This window comes from Vulpes vulpes, chromosome 7 (assembly GCF_048418805.1).
Source record: "Vulpes vulpes isolate BD-2025 chromosome 7, VulVul3, whole genome shotgun sequence".
In the NCBI taxonomy this organism is placed as follows: domain Eukaryota; kingdom Metazoa; phylum Chordata; class Mammalia; order Carnivora; family Canidae; genus Vulpes; species Vulpes vulpes.
In genome coordinates this window covers 16,427,310-16,445,565 of record NC_132786.1, presented here as the reverse complement: position 1 = coordinate 16,445,565, position 18,256 = coordinate 16,427,310, and the positions used below count along the sequence as shown (strand labels likewise).

Here is an 18,256-nt window from a genome sequence, read left to right as displayed (position 1 = left end):
ATAACTATGAACCTTTTGAGGTATTTTTTAGAATTTATTTTAACCTGAAGAAAAAAGTAGTTTACTCTGACATAGTTCACTGCCGATGTTTAGGAATAAATCTGTTTTTCTATAGGAATAATTACTAGTAGTCAGTTTAGGAAATGGATCTAAAATCTCTTTATATTAGGGGTTTTGTCATCCAATAGGTAATTCCATTGCAATTTATGGTTAATAGCTCTTTATTCATGCTACTGGGAAGGGACAACTAATTTAGTATCTATCATTATGTTCTTATATTTTCACAGTTATTTTATATTTAGTCTTCTGTATCACTGAACTAATATAAGAGGAGTGTTCTTTTAGAAGTGGCCTTTAAGATTGCTTATTGATCAAATTTTAGTTCATCTTCCATTACAGCATAGCGAAAGCATTTCACTTTTTAGAGATTTCACGTTTCACTCTTAGACATTGTTTCCTTCAGCTCCGTTTCTTCACTCTGGCCCCGTTTTTCCCATGTACTGTCCTATTTCATGAACTCTCCAATGAGAGATCAGTTGGGTGAAAAGACAGGTAATATGCATGGCCATATTAACTTGCATTCATCAAGGCCCACACCCCTGCATCTCTTTTAAAACTATAGACTCACAACATACCAAGATTGGGAATTCAGTTTTGCCTGAATGCACAACAGTTTTGAATAGAGAATTGCTTAGACCCAGAGTATCTCTCTTTGCATTAGCTGTTTTCAAAATCAAGTTGAGTTCAGTGTGCAAGTCAGTCTTGCAAATCAGCCATGGTCTCACCAACAGTTCATGATAACCTAAAGAGTAAGAATATGTGTCTCAGGCAAAACAGACTAATGGGAGAATAGAAAAGGTAGAACAATGCTGTAAAGTTCCTTTTCATAGGAAGTATCACAGGAAAGTAAACAGAATCACATGATAGTAGCAACTTGCTCTAGTCCCTTGCCGATTAACTGACATAATTGGCTCACTCACTGAGGAGCAGTCAGGGATGCTCAGCTTGAGGTGTTGAAGAAGGTACATTATCTCTTTTGTAATGAAGCATCTGGGGCCATTATGTAAAGCCATTCTGCTCATGTAAAAAGGTGTTCCTAAGACTTTAAAGCAAGCTGTATATGGATGCCCAAGGCAGGATTAAAAGTTTAGTTTTCATGATAATCATTTCGTGAACTTCCATTCATATTGGTCATCTTTTAACCATATAGGCTAGCAAAAAGGAAGGGAGGAAGATGAAACCAAATTTTGTCAAGTTTAACTGTGCAAGGTTCAGTGTGATACGTTCCTCATAGAGTAGAACTAAGGAATTCCCTGATGAACAAAAACTTATTTCCTTAGAATTTTTCCATTTCCTCCCATTTTTTCCTCAGCTAATTAAATTATTGCCCTCTTCTTTTAGTCCTATCAGATGCCTTTGACTTATCACCAAGGCCTTTTGTAGCCTTTTTCCCTACCTGCGAATTATCTACTTCATGCAGATTTCATTTTTCAAGTTTGGGACAGTAGTTCATGAAACAATTTCAAATTCTATTCCCATGTGCATTACATGTTGAGCTGTAGATGTTCACATGTAATGGAATGTTTAATTTTCATAAGTGTTGGACATGCGGGAATTGTATCTTCATGTCCATGCTGATTCAACTCAACAAACATCTATTGACTTCTCTATGCCAGACTCTATTTGGGATACTTGGCCTATATCAGTGAACAAGAGAGAAAAAAATTCTTACTCTAGTGCTTCTTACATCTTATAATATACATTCTCTAGTTCTGCTCTGCCCACCAAAAGTTTCCATTTCCTTCCATGTTATTCATTCTTATAAGTACTACTAGAAAGTTTCCAATGAAAACTTGTGCTAATGTCCAATAAAAACAATAAAAAAAGCAAACAGGTAGTACTTAAATTGTATTCATGTGTTATGCACTGTTCTCAACTTGTTACATATATTAAGTCATTTAATCTGCATAACAAGTATACGGGGTGGACACTGTTTATTATCATCATCCACACTATTGAATATATCAGTAGTCATTTCTCCTGAGTAAAATATCTAGGAAGTAATTGCTGGATGGTATGGGAAGTATATTTTTAACTTCATAAGAGATTGCAAATTTTCCTCTAAATCACATTCCTATCATCAATGCCTGACAGACCCAGTTGCTCTCCATCCGTGCACTGCTAGATAATGTCATCCATTCTGATTTGGTCCTAAAGATGATATGTAGTAATAGCTCATTACAGCCTTTTTTGAAGGATAAAAATATTTTGATAGTTTTCTATACATTTGTATAGAAACAGATTGCCAGCACATACTATGGAATAGATTTGTGGACAAGTTCCAGAGGGTGAATTTCCAGCAAATCCCACTGGTACAGCACCAAAGTGTGAGTGATGGCTGTTATCTTTTCTAACAAGGTCTGACTATTGAGCTCTGAAGGGAAAATTCTTCCTTGGGGACTCTGTCCTAGCCTTAGCAGGAGTGGCTATTTTGTATCATATTTATGACATCTGCTGCTGTTATATTCTTGAGCACTGTCTCAGCTTCTTACTGGCCACTCCTACTTATCCCAGTTCCTTGAGGTAGTTAATAATTATTTCTGTCAAATGTTGTTTTTTCAGACTTAATGTTTGATTTCTCTCCTTATTCATCATTTTTGGCAAAAGTAATGCGTCCCCTTCAGTGCTTTACATTAGGAAACCATGATGTCCTCTTGTCCCATTGCTGTTGTTTGGCTTTCATCACTAGTTTGAACTGCCAGATTTCTCCACTTTTCCCCCTTTGTAATGAATAACTTCCTGTGAGATACTTTGGGTCTCTGTCAGTGTTCTGTTCCCAAAAACTGTAGATAGCATCCACTGCTGATTCTTCCCTTCATCATTTATTATTGTGATGTTGCAAAATGGTGATTTTTCTGTCCCTCTCAGCTTAATAGCTGATACTGTACTGTATGAATGAGACTTTCCTTTTCCATTTATTACTGTGGGCTTGTGAAATTTTGTTATATTATGAACCATTCCTTTCATTATTTTGATAACCACATTGTTCCAATTTGGGCAGTAGGAACCCCTTCAAGTTGAAATCTTGTCCTTTGACATACACCTATTGATTGTTGAATACTTCTAACTTACTGGCAAACCAGATACTTTCTAGGCTTATCTTCTACTTTTACTGATACAGCCTTGGTTTTTCTCTAAGGAGCCCCAATTCCCTTTTTAGTGAAGTCCAACTTGTCTTGTATGAATTTTTCTTTTGTTTGGTATTAAGAAATCTTTACCTAACATGTTTTCCTCTTGAAGTTTCCAAGCTTTAAGTTTTACATTTAGATCTATGATCCATTTTGAGTTAATTTTCATGTGTGATATGAGGTATGGATCCAAGTTCATTTTACTTGTGGATATTTAATTTTTCCACCACTGCTGTCGAAAAAGCCATCCTTTCTCCTACTGCACTGCCTTTGTCAAGTATCAGTTGTCCACGTATGTCTGGGTTTATTTTAGGGCTTTCTGTTCCATCGATCAGTTTGTTATTACACCAATACCATGCTGTTGAGTCTTGATATTAATGCCAAGAGATCTTTTAGCAGGAAAACAATAGGCAGGATGTTCTGCAGGGAATTTTTTTTTCATTTTTAAATTTTAATTCCAGTATAGTTAACATACTGTGTTATATTAGTTTCAGGTGTACAATATAGTGATTCAGCGTTTCTATACATTATTCAGTGCTCATCATGATAAGTATACTCTTTAATATCTATCAGCTATTTCACCCACCCCCTACTCATCTCTTTCTGGTAGCCATCAGTTTGTTCTCTATAGTTGAGTCTGATTTTGGTTTGCCTCTTTCTTTTTTCTTCATTTGTTTTCTTAAATTTCACAAGTGAAATCATATGATAATTTGTCTTCCTCTGACTTCTTTCACTTAGCATTATAACCTCCAGATCCCATCCATGTTATTGCAAATGGCAAGCTTCATTCTTTTTATGGCTGAGTAATTTTCGTGTGTGTGTACAGGTGTACACACCACCTCCTCTTTATCCATTTGTTGATTGATGGACACTTGGGCTGCTTCTATAATTTGGCTATTGTAAATAATGCTTCAGTAAATGTAGAGTTCCATGTATCCTTTCAAATTAATGTTTTTGAGTTGTTTGGGTAAATATCCGGTAGTAGAATTACTGGATCATAGGGTAATTCTGTTTCAAAATATTTAAACAACCTCCATACTGTGTTCCACAGTTAGTTTTTCCCACCAACAGAGCACAAATGTCCCTTTTTCCTCTACATCCTCGCCAACACTTGTGGTTTTGATTTTAGCCATTCTGACAGGTGTGAAATAATATCTTAATGTGATACTGGTGTCTGTTTACCTGATGATGAGTGACATGGAGCATCTTTTCATGTGTCTATTGGTTATCTGGATGTCTTCTTTGGAGAAATGTCCGTTCATCTCTTCTGCCCATTTTTTAATTGGATTTCTTTCTTTCTTTCTTTTCTTTCTTTCTTTCTTTCTTTCTTTCTTTCTTTCTTTCTTTTTCTTTTCTTTTCTTTTCTTTTCTTTTCTTTCTTTCTCTTTCTTTCTTTCTTTCTTTCTTTCTTTCTTTCTTTCTTTCTTTCTTTATTGAGTTCTTATATTTTGGATACTAAACCTGTATCAGGTATGTTGTTTACAAATATCTTCTCCCATTCCCTACATTGCCTTTCAGTTTTGTTGATTGTTTGCTCTGATGTACACAAGCTTTTTATTTTTATTTATTTATTTATTTATTTTTTTAAATTTTTTTTATTTATGATAGTCACAGAGAGAGAGAGGGAGGCAGAGACACAGGCAGAGGGAGAAGCAGGCTCCATGCACCGGGAGCCCGATGTGGGATTCCATCCCGGGTCTCCAGGATCATGCCCTGGGCCAAAGGCAGGCGCCAAACCGCTGCGCCACCCAGGGATCCCCCACAAGCTTTTTATTATGATGTAATCTCAATAATTTATTTTTGCTTTTGTTTTCTTTGCCTCAGGAGACATACCTTAGAAAAATATTGTTGGGATTGATGTCAGAGAAATTACTGCCTGTACTCTCTTGTAGGATTTTTTTATGGTTTCCGGTCTCACATTAGGTCTTTAATCCATTTTGAGTTTATTTTTGTGTATGGTCTAAAAAGCGGGCCTGTTTTCATTCTTTTGCACATAGCTGTCCAATTTTCCCAACACCATTTTTTGAAGAAACTGTCTTTATTCCATTGGATATTCTTTCCTCATTTGAAGATTAGTTAACCACAGAGATGAGGGTCCATTTCTGAGTTCCCTATTTTGTTCCATTGATTTATGTGTCTATTTTTGTGCCCGTACCCATACTGTCTTGATGATTGCAAGTTTGCATTGCGGTGCCTCTGGTTTTGGTTAACCTTTTCAACATTTCTTTTTTTAATTTTTTTATTTTTTCAGTCTCAAATCTATTATATTTAATTTAATTTAATTTTTTTAAATAATAAATTTATTTTTTATTGTTCAGTTTGCCAATATACAGAATAACACCCAGTGCTCATCCCGTCAAGTGCTGCCCTCAGTGCCCTCCACCCAGTCACTCAGTGCCCCCCACCCCCCGCCCTTCTCCCCTTCCACCACCCCTAGTTCGTTTCCCAGAGTTAGGAGTCTTTCATGTTCTGTCTCCTGTTCTGATATTTCCCACTCATTTCATCTCCTTTAAATATATAATTAAATATATAAGTAATATATAATTTATAATATTAAAAATAATTAAATATATAAATAATATAAACAATAATAAAAAATTATATATAAATAATATTCTAAAAGTATAAAGAGCTTATACAACTCAATACCAAAAACCCCCCAAAAATAATCCAATTAAAAAATGGGCATGGGACCTGAATAGACACTCTTCAAAGAAAGATATACAGATGGGGCAGCTCTGGTAGCTCAGCAGCTTAGTGCCCAGGGTATGATCCTGGAGACTCCGGATCGAGTCCCACTTCGGGCTCCCAGTATGGAGCTTGCTTCTCCCTCTGCCTGTGTCACTGCCTCTCTCTCTCTGTGTCTCTCATGAATAAATTAAAAAAAAAAGATATGCAGATGGCCAACAGACCTAGGGGGCCCCTCCTGGCTCCCCGGAGGGCGGGCCTCTGTGCGGGGGGCGCGGCCTGGAGCCTGCCCAGCACCTGACCCCGAGCATGACCCGAAGGGGGCCAGGGCGAGGCCGCGGGAGGAGCTGGACCCCAATGCGTTGACCCGACACGACCCGACCGTCCCTGTGGCAGGAGGTTGCGTGGCTGCGCCGCTGCTCCAGGCCCGCGGTTCCCATCGCTGCGGGCTCCTGGCAGCGGCACTGCAGGCCTCGGCCCCGGCGCGCAGGTCGGCGTGGGCCCCGGGAGGCGTGAGGGGCCCCGGGGTGGCTGTGCCAGAGGCATCTGGCCCTCGCGTGTGGCGCGGCGGGTGTCTGGGAGGGACCGCGCAGGGGACAGCGGGCCTCGGGGGAGGCGGGGCGGGACCTGTTGGCGGAGGGGGTGGCGGTGGGGCCTCCCCCTGGCGGCTCAGGGAGGGTGCGGGGCCCCTCCCCCGGGGCTCAGGGAGGGTGCCGGGGAACCCATGCGCGGGCGCTCAGAGGGCTTAGGGTGCAGGCACCGTCCACCGTCAGGGCACGGCCTTGGGGCGGCGCCTTGAGGGCCTGGGCTGCTGGGCCCCGGGAGCCCCCCCAAGGCCCTGGCTCTTCCTCCCCGCTCTCAGGTCCCTCCTGAGCGCTCCAGCCTGGCCGGGAGCCCGCCCCCCGCCTTGGTCCCTATCAGGTGAGTAAGGCTCCCTCTGACACTGTTGAATTTTGAAGCGTTCCCCTTTCTGCGCATCCTGTCCAACGTTTGGTGTTTCCTGTCTGGCCAGTGCTGCCCATTCTCACCGCTGTGAGGTGGGATCTCGTTGTGGCTTTGACCTGTATTTGCCTGATGGAAATACAGTGATGTGGGCACTTTCTCATGGGCTTGTCGGCCACGTCTGTGTCTTGCTCTGTGCCGTTTCCATTGGTGTCTTTTGCCCATTTCCGGATTGGATGGTTGGTTTCTCTGCTGTGGAGTTGAATAGGTTCTTTCGAGATCTCGGATGCTGGCCCTTTATCTGAAGGGTCAATTGCACAAAGCTTCTCCCATTCTGGAGATGGTCTGTTGGTTTTGTTGAGTGTCTCTGGCTGTGCGGAAGCTTCTCATCCTGGTGAAGTCCCAGTAGTTCATCTTTCCTTTTGTTTCTCTGGCCTTCATGGGTGTATCTTGCAAGAAGTTGCTGTGGCCAAGTTCGGGAAGGGCGTTGCCTGTGTTCTCCCCCAGGGTTTTAATGGAATCTCCTCTCACATTTAGATCTTTCATCCATTTTGAGTTTATCTTTGTGTCTGGTGTGAGACAGTGGTCCAGTTTCCCTCCTCTGCATGTGGCTGTCCAGCGTTTCCAGTGGCATTTATGGAGGAGACTTGTCTTTTTTCCAGTGGATGGTCTCTCAGGCTTGGTCGAATATATGGTCTTGACCATCGAGTTGAGGGTCCACTTCTGGATTCCTCTTCTGTTCCATTGGTGGCTGTGTCTGTTTTTGTGTCTGTAGCACACTGTCTTGGTGAGCACAGCTTTGCAGCGCAACCCGAAATCCGGCATTGTGCTGCCCCCCGCTGTGGTTTTCTTGGCTACTATTCCCGTGGCCATTCGGGGTCCTTTCTGATTCCACACAAATCTTCCGATGATCTGTTCCACCTCTCTGAAGAGAGTCCGTGGTATTTTTGATCGTGATTGCGTTAATTCTGTAAATTGCCCACGTTGACATTTTCCCAATATTCATTCTTTGGATCCATGAGCATGGAATAGTTAGCCATCTCTTTGTCTTCCTCAGTCTCTTTCAGACGTGTTCTGTCATTTTTCGGGTTGAGATCCTTTACCTCTTTCGTTAGGTTTATTCCTAGGTAGCTCATGCCATCGTAAATGGGGTCGACTCCCTAATTTCTCTTTCATCAGTCTCATCATTAGCGTCTAGAAAGGCCACTAACTTCTGGGCATTGATTTTGTACCCTGCCACACTGCCGAATTTGCTGTATGAGTTCTAGCAGTCTTGGGGTGGAGTCTTTTGGGTTTTCTAGGTGTACGGTATCATGTCATCTGCGAAGAGGGAGAGTTTGACTTGTTCTAGGCCGATTTGAATGCCTTTTATTTCTTTTTGTTGCCTGATGCTGAGGCTACGATGTCTAGTGTTATGTTGAATAGCAGTGGTGAGAGTGGACATCCATGTCTCGTTCCTCATCTTCTTCGGGTAAAGGCTCCCAGTGTTTCCCCCTTGGGAATGATAATTTTCTGTGGGCTTTTCGTAGACGGCTTTGAAGATGCTGAGGAACATTCTCTCTATCCCTATACTCTGAAGCGTTTGGATCAGGAATGGATGCCGTATTTTTTCAAATGCTTCCTCTGGATCTATTGAGAGGATCACCTGGTTCTCGTTTTTTCTCTTGCAGATCTGATCAGTCACACGGAGTGTTTGACGAGTGTAGAACCAACCTTGCGTCCCAGGGATAAATGCCACCTGGTCACCGTGAGTAACTTCTCAGTGTACTGTTGGATCCTATTGGCTCGTATCTTTTTTTTTTTAATTGTTTTTAATTTATTTATGATAGTCACACATAGAGAGAGAGAGAGAGAGGCATAGACACAGGCAGAGGGAGAAGCAGGCTCCATGCACTGGGAGTCCGACGTGGGATTCGATCCCGGGTCTCCAGGATCGCGCCCTGGGCAAAAGGCAGGCGCCAAACCGCTGCGCCACCCTGGGATCCCTATTGGCTCGTATCTTGTTGAGAACTTTTGCATCCGTGTTCATTGGGGACATCGGTTTATAACTCTCCTTTTTGGTGCAGTGGGATCTTCTTCTGCTTTTGGACTTAAGGTGATGGTGGCCTCATAGAATGAGTTTGGAAGTATTCCGTCTCCAGAAGCTTCAGCTGGCCTCACTGTAGTCTCTGTGGCAGGCTCTTGATTGGGTTCAGGATGTGGCTCAGTGGCCAAAGTCATTCGCTCAACTGAGGCAGTTGGCAGGTCCGGCATGTGCGGGAACACGAAAGCATGCACCTGGGCGTGCTCTTCCTCCAGGGTGGCCATGGGTACAGGTAGCACTTGTATGTTGGCACAGTGAGTCAGAGGTGTTACCACCACGTGCATTGGTTTGGTCTCAGCAGCCGGGCTTCTCGGCTCGAGCCGTGACCAGCTCGATCACCTCTGGCCCTGAAGCTTAAAAGGCTGCGAGGTAGGAGCTGGGGCCGGTTGTTGAGGTGGTTCAGGATATTGCACAGGGGCGGACACTAGTTGCTCCACTGATCCGGGTGGCCGCACTGGCATGTGGCGGACCCTGATAGCATGCGCCGGGACATCATCTACCGCGAGGGTGGCCGAGATTGCAGGTGGGTCCTCCTTGTCGGGAGAGCGAATCAGAGGTGTGACCATCTCGTGCATTGGCTTTGACTCCTCAGCTGGCATCTGCGCTCTGGCCAAGCACTCAGCACCGACAGCCCTGCCCAGCTCGATCACCTCAAGCCCAGAAGCTTCATTAGGCCCCACCTTCGGAGCTGGGGTGGGCTCCTGACATGGTTCATGATGTTGTTCAGGGGCCGAAGCTAGTTGCTGCACTGAGGCAGGTGACTCCTTTGGCAAGGCATGCCAGGGACATTGATAGTGGGTGCCCGGGGTAGCTCTTCTTGCAGGGTGGCCAAGTGTGCAGGTGGCTCCTCCAGGTCGGGACAGTGAATCAGAGGTGTGACTGCCGGGTAAATTGTCTTGGCCTCAGCAGCTGGCATCTCGGCTCGGGCCAAGCACTCAGCACCAACTGCCATGCCCGGCTCGAACTGCTCAGGCCCATAAGCTTCAGCTCGCCCCCTTGTAGTAGCTCTGGCGGGCTCTTGATTTCGTTAAGGATGTTGCTCAGTGGCCGAAGTCGGGTGTCCCACTGAGTCAGGTGGCTGCTATGTCATGTGGGGGATCCTGATAGCATGCCCCTTGGCGTGCTCTTCCTCCAGGGTGGCCGTGGAAACAGGGACTTTTTCACATTTCAAATACATTATTGCATATTTCCTTATGTTAAAAAAATAACTGAGTCCATGGCTTAAAAATTCTTATTTACTGATGCATTTAAATCTTTCTCATAACGATCTATGCATTTAATGTATTAGTGAAATTGTTCATATCGGTGCCTCCGGTAGCTTTTCCTTCTGTACTTGTGGTGTTCCTGTTTATATCATTCGGATATCTTTTGAAAATCAATGACATTCCTTAGAACCCTGAAGATATCCCCGGTGTTGTTTTTTTTTTTTTTTTTTTTTTTTTTTTTTTTAGTGTCATATATTTCCATTTATTGGACCTACTGAATACATCAGTTAAATGTTTGCTTATTTTAAATAAGCCCTTTTCTTTGTTTTGAATTTTTAATTTTTTATTGGAATTCAATTTGTCCACATATAGCACAACACCCAGTGCTCATCCCGCCAAGTGCCTCCTTCATTGCCCATCACCCAGTCACCCCACCCCCCCCACTTCCCCTTCCACTACCCCTTGTTTGTTTCCCAGAGTTAGGTGTCTCCTGTTTTGTCACCCTCACTGATACTTTCACTCATTTTCTCTGCTTTGCCTTTACTCCCTTTCACTAATTTTTATATTTCTCAAATGAACGAGACCACATAATGTCAGTCCTTTTCCGATTGACTGTTTTCACTCAGCATAATGCCCGGGACAGCTGCATCCCAATGTTTATAGCAGCAATGTCCACAGTAGGCAAACTGTGGAAGGAGCCTCGGTGTCCATCGAAAGATGATGGATCAAGAAGCTGTGGTGTGGCGGGCAGTCATGGCGGCTCACCTAAAGAAATGAGTGTACGAGGACTTCACTAAGGTGGTCCAGCAACAACAGGAGGAAATTGCAACCAAGAAACTGTGATTGACAAAACCAAGGAGATCTGCAGCACTCCTCGTAGATCTGTGTAAAGCTCCCTCCCCAATGGATGCTTTGCAGTATCTACTCCAGTTTTCCAGAAAGCCTGTTGAAGCAGAAAGTGTGGAAGGAGTAGTCAGGATTCTCTTGGAACATTATTACAAGGAGAATGATCCATCTGTGAGACTCAAAATTGCATCATTGTTGGGTTTATTATCAAAGACTGCAGGATTTTCACCAGACTGCATTATGGATGATGCCATTAACATCCTGCAGAATGAAAAGTCTCATCAAGTCCTTGCTCAACTGTTGGACACCTTGCTTGCAATTGGCACCAAACTCCCAGAGAAACAAGCTATCCAGATGGGATTAGTTGATGTAGCCTGCAAGCACCTCACAGATACGTCTCATGGTGTAAGAAATAAGTGCCTGCAATGACTTGGCAATCTTGGCTCTTTGGAGACAAGTGTGACAAAAGATGGAGAAGGCCTAGCTGTCAGAGATGTCCAGAAGATTACAGGGGATTACTTCAGTGACCAAGACCCACGTGTCAGAACAGTGGCTATAAAAGCCATATTGCAGCTTCATGAATACCTCTAGAAAGTGTGAAAATAATTTTGTCTTTGGAAGTAGATAACGTGACGTTTTTCCGTGTGTCCCATTGGACTTTTCTAGTGATGATCCTCCTAGGATGATGCTTTATCAGTCGGTGTCTGGATTTTATGGACTAAAAACCTGATATTTTCTTTTACAGTTGAAATCTGTAAATTATCTTTATACTTAACTTTCTATGTCTTTTCGTAGCAAAAAGTAAGCAAAATATGCCAAGACAAAGAATGATGGTCCCCCCACCAAACCTTGAGCATAACCGTTGAGGAACAAGAACTGTCGGAGATCTATGTGTGTGTATCTGTACGTACATCCATGCACACGTGGCAAGATTTAACAGAAATCACAATTCCGACATCATCTGTGGTTTATGTCACAGCTCTTCTCTGTCGTCAGCCTCTGTTTTTCTCTTTGGGCTTTCGTTGAAAAATACTCAGCCTCATGTCTTTCGCTCTGAGACTTTAACTGTAATCCTTGAAATCTTAATTTCAGTTCAGAACCCCTAGTCTTAGAACTCATGAGTCTCCAGATTTCCATGACTGTCACCAAAAGTTGAAAATCCTATCGGTTTGCCCTTTTGTTTTTTTTTTAAACTAAAGACTTAAAAGAAAGAAAAAAAAATGCTACTTTCTGTCTTGACAAACATGAGGAAGAAACTGCAAACAGGAATACAGGTGGTAGCAACTCCTTCCGTAGCCTCCCCTTGTACTTTTAAAAGAGCTTTCTTATGTGGTTAATGATGGAGAAAGTTGACAACATGCACTGTAAGTGTCTGCTGTCCGCAAATTGTATTGTGTGACCATATATTTTTCCCAGTCATTGAAAGGATTCTCCCAGTGTGATACCTCTTAATTTTAAAAAAGTGGTTTTTTCTCCTTTATAATAGTCATCATTTGCTTCTGGATGTATTACGCTGTGTGAAGTAAGTCAATCGGAGAAGGACAAACATGGTAATGTCTCATTCATTTGGGACATATAAAAATAGTGAAAAGGAAGAAAGGGGAAAGGAGAACAAATGAGTGGGAAATATCAGAAAGGGAGACAGAACGTGAGAGACTCCTCACTGGAAAACGAACAAGGGGTGGAAGAAAAGGAGGTGGGGTGGGGGTGTGGGGTGACTGGGTGATGAGCATTGAGGGGTGCACTTGATGGGATGAGCGCTGGGTGTTATGCTGTATGTTGGCAAACTGAACTCCAATTTAAAAAATCATCATTATTTTATGACATTTATAAAATGCAATAAAAGATAAGGAAACCATCCTGAGAGGCAGGATGCCTCTCTCATTTGGCCATCTTTTTAACATGTTTTACTTATTTTCCTCCCTTATTATTTAAGGCTTTTTTGGATGTATGCACTGACTTTTTTTTATCCGCTATGTTTTTGAGGAATAAGCTCTTCAATTTACAGGTGCTGTATCTTTTATAGTCATAAATTCATTGGTTTCTAGAAAGACACATTTGCTTCCATGTATCCATTAGAGTGCAACAATACTGAACTCCTATGGGATTTTCCACTGATGAAAGTTGTTTTTATACTTACCTGTTGTATTGAAGCAGGTCTGAAGACCAGGAAGAAAGCTGACTAGTGATCTGAATTGCAAAATGTTGAGAACTAACCAGTGGGTTGTCATGGTGAGTAATGACTGTGTGTGTGTGTGTGTGTGTGTGTGTGTGTGCGCGCGTGCGCGCGCGCGCGCGCGCGCCTAATGACTCTTAAGTCCAAAGGAAGTTTATTAATTATTTGAAGTAAAGACAACACAGTCAGTTGTACGAGATCCTTACCTAGAAGGTGTTGATATTATTTGAAGAAATCAATACAACTAAACCTTTGAAAGTTTTAGAAGAAGTTACCAAAAAATCAAAACCTGAGCTGCAGAAAAGAAAAGTCATGTATCTGAGGTGACAAACGTAAGGGAAGCAAGTAAGTGCAGGAAAGCTGGAAGCTCTCGATTGGTTGGGGCCACAGAGAGTTTGGACAAGACAACAGGATGTGCCACTTTTGTTTTGTAGGGAAGTGTCATTTGTGACCATCATATTTGTAAATGGGTTTTCCGTTGGTTTTGTCGGCAACAATGTTTGCCACTCCTCTGGTCTAACTGGACAGAGACATACCTCGCTCCTTTTACCACTAGTCCATGTGTGCAGTGCTGTTGTTTGGCTTTGGAAATGTGAACTTTGTGGATAAAACAGGGAAGCTTCTCTGGCATCGAGTGGAAAACAAAGAGCCCACACAAGGCTCTGTAGGGATGGTGTGTGTGCATGCGTGCGCACGAGATACTCTCATAACAGGAAATATACAGTACTCAATTTCATCAACAGTAGCTCAAATTTAGTTACTGGAGCAGTGGTTTCAGTGAACACTGTATTCTCTGCTTCAGGTTTTTGTAGAAGCGACTAATTTGGAAAGTGTAGTTCCGTGAAGAACTACAAATTCATTAGAATATAGCTGACCTCCCCACAACGTGGGGATTAGGGGTCTCGACAGCATCCCCCAGCACAGCTGAAAATCCATGTATGATTTTTGATTCTGCCAAAACTGGACTGTTAGTAGTAGCCCACTGTTGATTGGAACCTTACCGATGATATAAACAGTAGACTAATATGTATCTTACAATGACGTGAGGTGGGGAAAAGAGAATGTTATTAAAATCATAAGGAAGTGGGGCGCCTGGGTAGTGCAGTCATTGGGTGCCTGGGCGATGCCGTCAGTGCCGTCTGAAACCATTTGAAGGCTCACCCAGCTCAGTCACCGTAAAAGCCAAAGTGAGGATGGTGGTCAAAAGGCCTGCGTGATCTGTCTGCCCTTCCTTGTCTCTTTTATCACAACCTCTATGTCTGCCTTCCTGACCACTCTGCGTCTTCCTTTACTGTTTCTCAGAAACCCATACAAGTGCCCACTCTTGGACTCATTCTAGCCCGTTCCCTCGCCTAGAAAATTCTTTATCTCGAATTTCTCTTAGAAAGCCTTCACTTGCTTCAAGTCTGTTCCCAGAGGTAAACTGTTCATGAAGGCCTACATTGATGATTTATTCTAACTGTAAATCGCATCTCCCTGGCACCCCTCATTTCCGTTGTCCTGCTCCATTTTTCTTTGCTACACGTCTCTTTCTAAAATGCGATGTGATGTTTTGTATTCGTTGCTAATTACTGGTTTCCCACCCTAGAAGCTTCACCAAAGCAGGAACTTTTGCACCTTTCTGTCTCTGCTCTACCGAATGAGGTGAAGACCATGCTTTACACAAGATAATAGCTTATTGAATAATTGAACAAATAAACTTTGAGATACAGAATTTCCACTCACTCCTTGGACAGATATATTGAGTGCCAACGATGTGCCAGTCCCTGTACTAGCCATTGGCATACAGTAGAATGCAAAAGACCCATGTTCCCACGGAGCGTGCTCACGGCCTATCCAGAGGAGAGTCACTTTAGAAATATTCATACAAACAAGTGCCTCCAAGAAAAGTGGGAAAGGTGCTATGAAAGAAAATGACAATGTACCATAAAATATCATAATGGAGAGAAGTTGCTTAAATTAGAGTTTCGGGGAAGATCTCGTTAAAGAAGTAACATATCTGATGAACGTTGTAAGGCTAAGTTCCTACGTAGGAAATCTTAATAGCATTTGAGACGTTGAAGAATGTAAAAAAAATATATTGATGGGAGTCTCCAACATTGAGAAAGATTGAAAAATGGTCAGGGCAGGTGGAACATAATTAATAGATAGGAGAGCAGCATTAGATGTGACTAAAGAAGTCAGCATGGACTAGATCACACCAGGCTTTATTGGCTCAGAGGGTTTTGATTTCATCCAAGGTGCAAGGAGAAGACTTTGAAGAGAACTAATAAGCAAAGTAACAACATAATGATGTTTGGGGCTTTGCACTATTAGGCTACCTGTTGTGGGTTTGGGAATGATTCAGAAAAGAACAGAGTTAGGGACACCTGTTGTGTGTGGGGGCTCAGTCGGTTGAGTCTTTGCCTTTTGGCTCAGGTCAGGATCCCAGGGTCCTGGGATCCGCCCTGCGTCAGGATCCCTGCCCAGTGGTGCGTCTGCTTCTCCCTCTCCCTCTGCCCCTCCCCGCCCCGACTCATGCACTCTCTCTCATGCTCTCTCTCAAAGTGATAAAAGTCGTCTTTAAAAAAATTGAAAGACTTGAGTTACAAGTTGGAAGGCCACCCAGAATGCAATGATATTAGTTCTAGTGAGAGATTTCAGTGGGACATACAAATGTGACCTGGGTGCTGACTATAGAGAAGAAAATAATAAGATGGATGTAAAGTATATTTTAAATTAGAACGGTCATGGGTTAGATGTAGAAACAGATATGGCTTCCTGGTTTCAGTCATAAGCAAATGGATGAATACAGGTAGATAGAAATGTTGGGGTGAGAAACAGATAATAACATAATGAATCATTGACCACCTTTGTAGGGAGATGGGGATTAGGAATCAGATGATGGGGATCCCTGGGTGGCTCAGCGGTTTGGCGACTGCTTTTGGCCCAGGGCGCGATCCTGGCATCCCGGGATCGAGTCCCACGTCAGGCTCCCAGCATGGAGCCAGCTTCTCCCTCCTCCCATGTCTCTGTCTCTCTCTAACTCTCTCTATATCTATCATGAATAAATAAATAAATCCTTAAAAAAAAGGAGATAGGGATCCCTGGGTGGCGCAGCGGTTTGGCGCCTGATTGGCCCAGGGCGCGATCCTGGAGACCCGGGATCGAATCCCACATCAGGCTCCGGGTGCATGGAGCCTGCTTCTCCCTCCGCCTGTGTCTCTGCCTCTCTCTCTCTCTCTGTGACTATCATAAATAAATAAAAAAAAATTATAATAAAAAAAAGGAGATAAAAAATTATGTCCATTGTTTGAGTTTAATCGGGATCATTTTGGTGATCATCCCATATTTTATACATGTTGTCCCGTATTGTCCCAGAAGGCTCTGAAAGAGTGCCTGAGTCTCACAGTTTTACAGGAATGAACAACGGGCTAGATACTTAAGGCACGGAAAGCTTCTGAGATGTTGTGTAATATGCATCATCCTGAGTATCTCTTTTCATCCTCACAACAGTAAATGTAGAGTCCGTCTTCCTCAGTTCTTGTCTTCAGGGTCTGGGCTTGGAAAAATCTCCACCTGCTCTTCCTTTATTTTCACTGTGGGTTGTGATTTTTTTTTTTTTTTGAGTCTGGGTAGACCAGATGGGACCAGGTGAGGAGCAAGGATTTGGCCTACAGCAAAGCTTGGGAAGGAATGTAAATATCTGTAAATATCGCGAGCCCTGAGAGGACAACGCCCACAGCAGAATGTCCATGTAGTTCCTAACAAGGTAGAGATTAGCTGTCACAGCCTTTAAGTGGCAGTTTGGTACAAAAGGACCATGGTTTTTGTCAGGTTTAATCTGATCGGTAGTGAACTGGAACTGGAAGAGAGGCCAGTCAAAAGTTGGTCGAAACAGGCTTTCATTTTTATTTATTTATTTTTGTTGAAACCGGCTTTTAATGGGCTGCGCTCTCTGGCTAGGTTATGCAGCCCGCAGGCAAGGGAGAGAGCAAGGGGTGGGGGTGTCGCACCCATGCCAACTGCAGTGAGGTCTCTAAAGAGTTTTTTGTGGTAAGATGGGGGCAGGGCGGCATTCCAATTAGGGCAAGGGTTACAGGTCTTGGTGTGCTAAGTTAGGGTTGGGCAGCAAGGTGGCCTTATTGGGAGGTTGCTGGCCTGGGGTCGGCCGTTTTGAGGTCCCCAGTCTCGCTGGCCCAACATTCAGATCTTTTTGTTATGTTATAATGGGGCGACGATTCAGATCCGGCTGCTTCCTGCTGATTTTGGGGCGTCGTGGTGCCTGTCGGAGGTGGGCAGGCCAGCGTAGGGATATAAAACAAGTTAGTTGATTGATAACTGAGATATTTCGTGGATTCCTTCCTTGATGATTCGGAGAAAGCAAGGGGCCACCATTAATAGTATGCCAAGGATCAGGAGTGGGCTTAGAGAGAGGAGGAGCCATGTGGTTAGTGGGGTCTGCCACCATTGGGGTGTAGTTGGGCCGACAGGGTGATACTGTGTTTGGAGAGACTCCCGACCTTTGGCGAGGATGTGGAGATTGGTTTCCACTCCACCTGTTTCGTTGATGTAGTAGTAGCGATCTTCATTGAGACACGTACAAGTTCCTCCTTTCTCGGCCGTGAGGAGGTCCAAGAGACATCGGTTCTGTAGAGCTACCTGGGCCACCGGGTTTATTTGGCGTTGTCGGGAAGCAAAAGACTCTGCCGGAGCTTCGATAGCCATCTGAGGCCTCTCGGATAGGTCCCTGGAGGAATCTGCAGACTGGAATAAGGGCCCCGTACCCAGTGGCCACCAGGGTTGAGGCCAGGGAGACCCCGACAACCAGTGGGAGAAAGATCACTCGTTTCTGCTTTTCCGGGGGGGGGGTCTGGTGAGGAGGGCTACTCCTGCCTGACTATAGACGGTTAATCGCGGAACTTGGGAGACAGGCAGACAGGAGGGAGGCAGAGGTATTGAGAGATTTAGATAGGGAGCCCTGGCACCAAAAGAATCGGCCAATAGCAGCATGATGAGAGGTGACTTTTGACCGGGTGACGTTGCACAGGGATGAGTTAGGGGCGGAATAACAGAAGGGGAATTGATGGTTGAGAGGGTCAGTAAATAGGGCAACATTAGTGAGAGAGGGATGAGGCAGGCGCTGGAG

The 18,256-nt window shown here is 43.7% G+C and overlaps 1 protein-coding gene across 1 annotated transcript in view; it reads left to right on the top strand.

Moving 5' to 3' along the window:
* LOC112912696 (uncharacterized) overlaps positions 1–18,256 on the top strand; it is a 260,106-nt gene that overhangs the window by 157,097 nt on the left and 84,753 nt on the right. Inside the window, exon 6 of the mRNA XM_072762683.1 lies at positions 8,489–8,565. The gene's annotated coding sequence lies outside the window, so the exon portion shown is untranslated. The remainder of the gene's footprint in view (positions 1–8,488; positions 8,566–18,256) is intronic.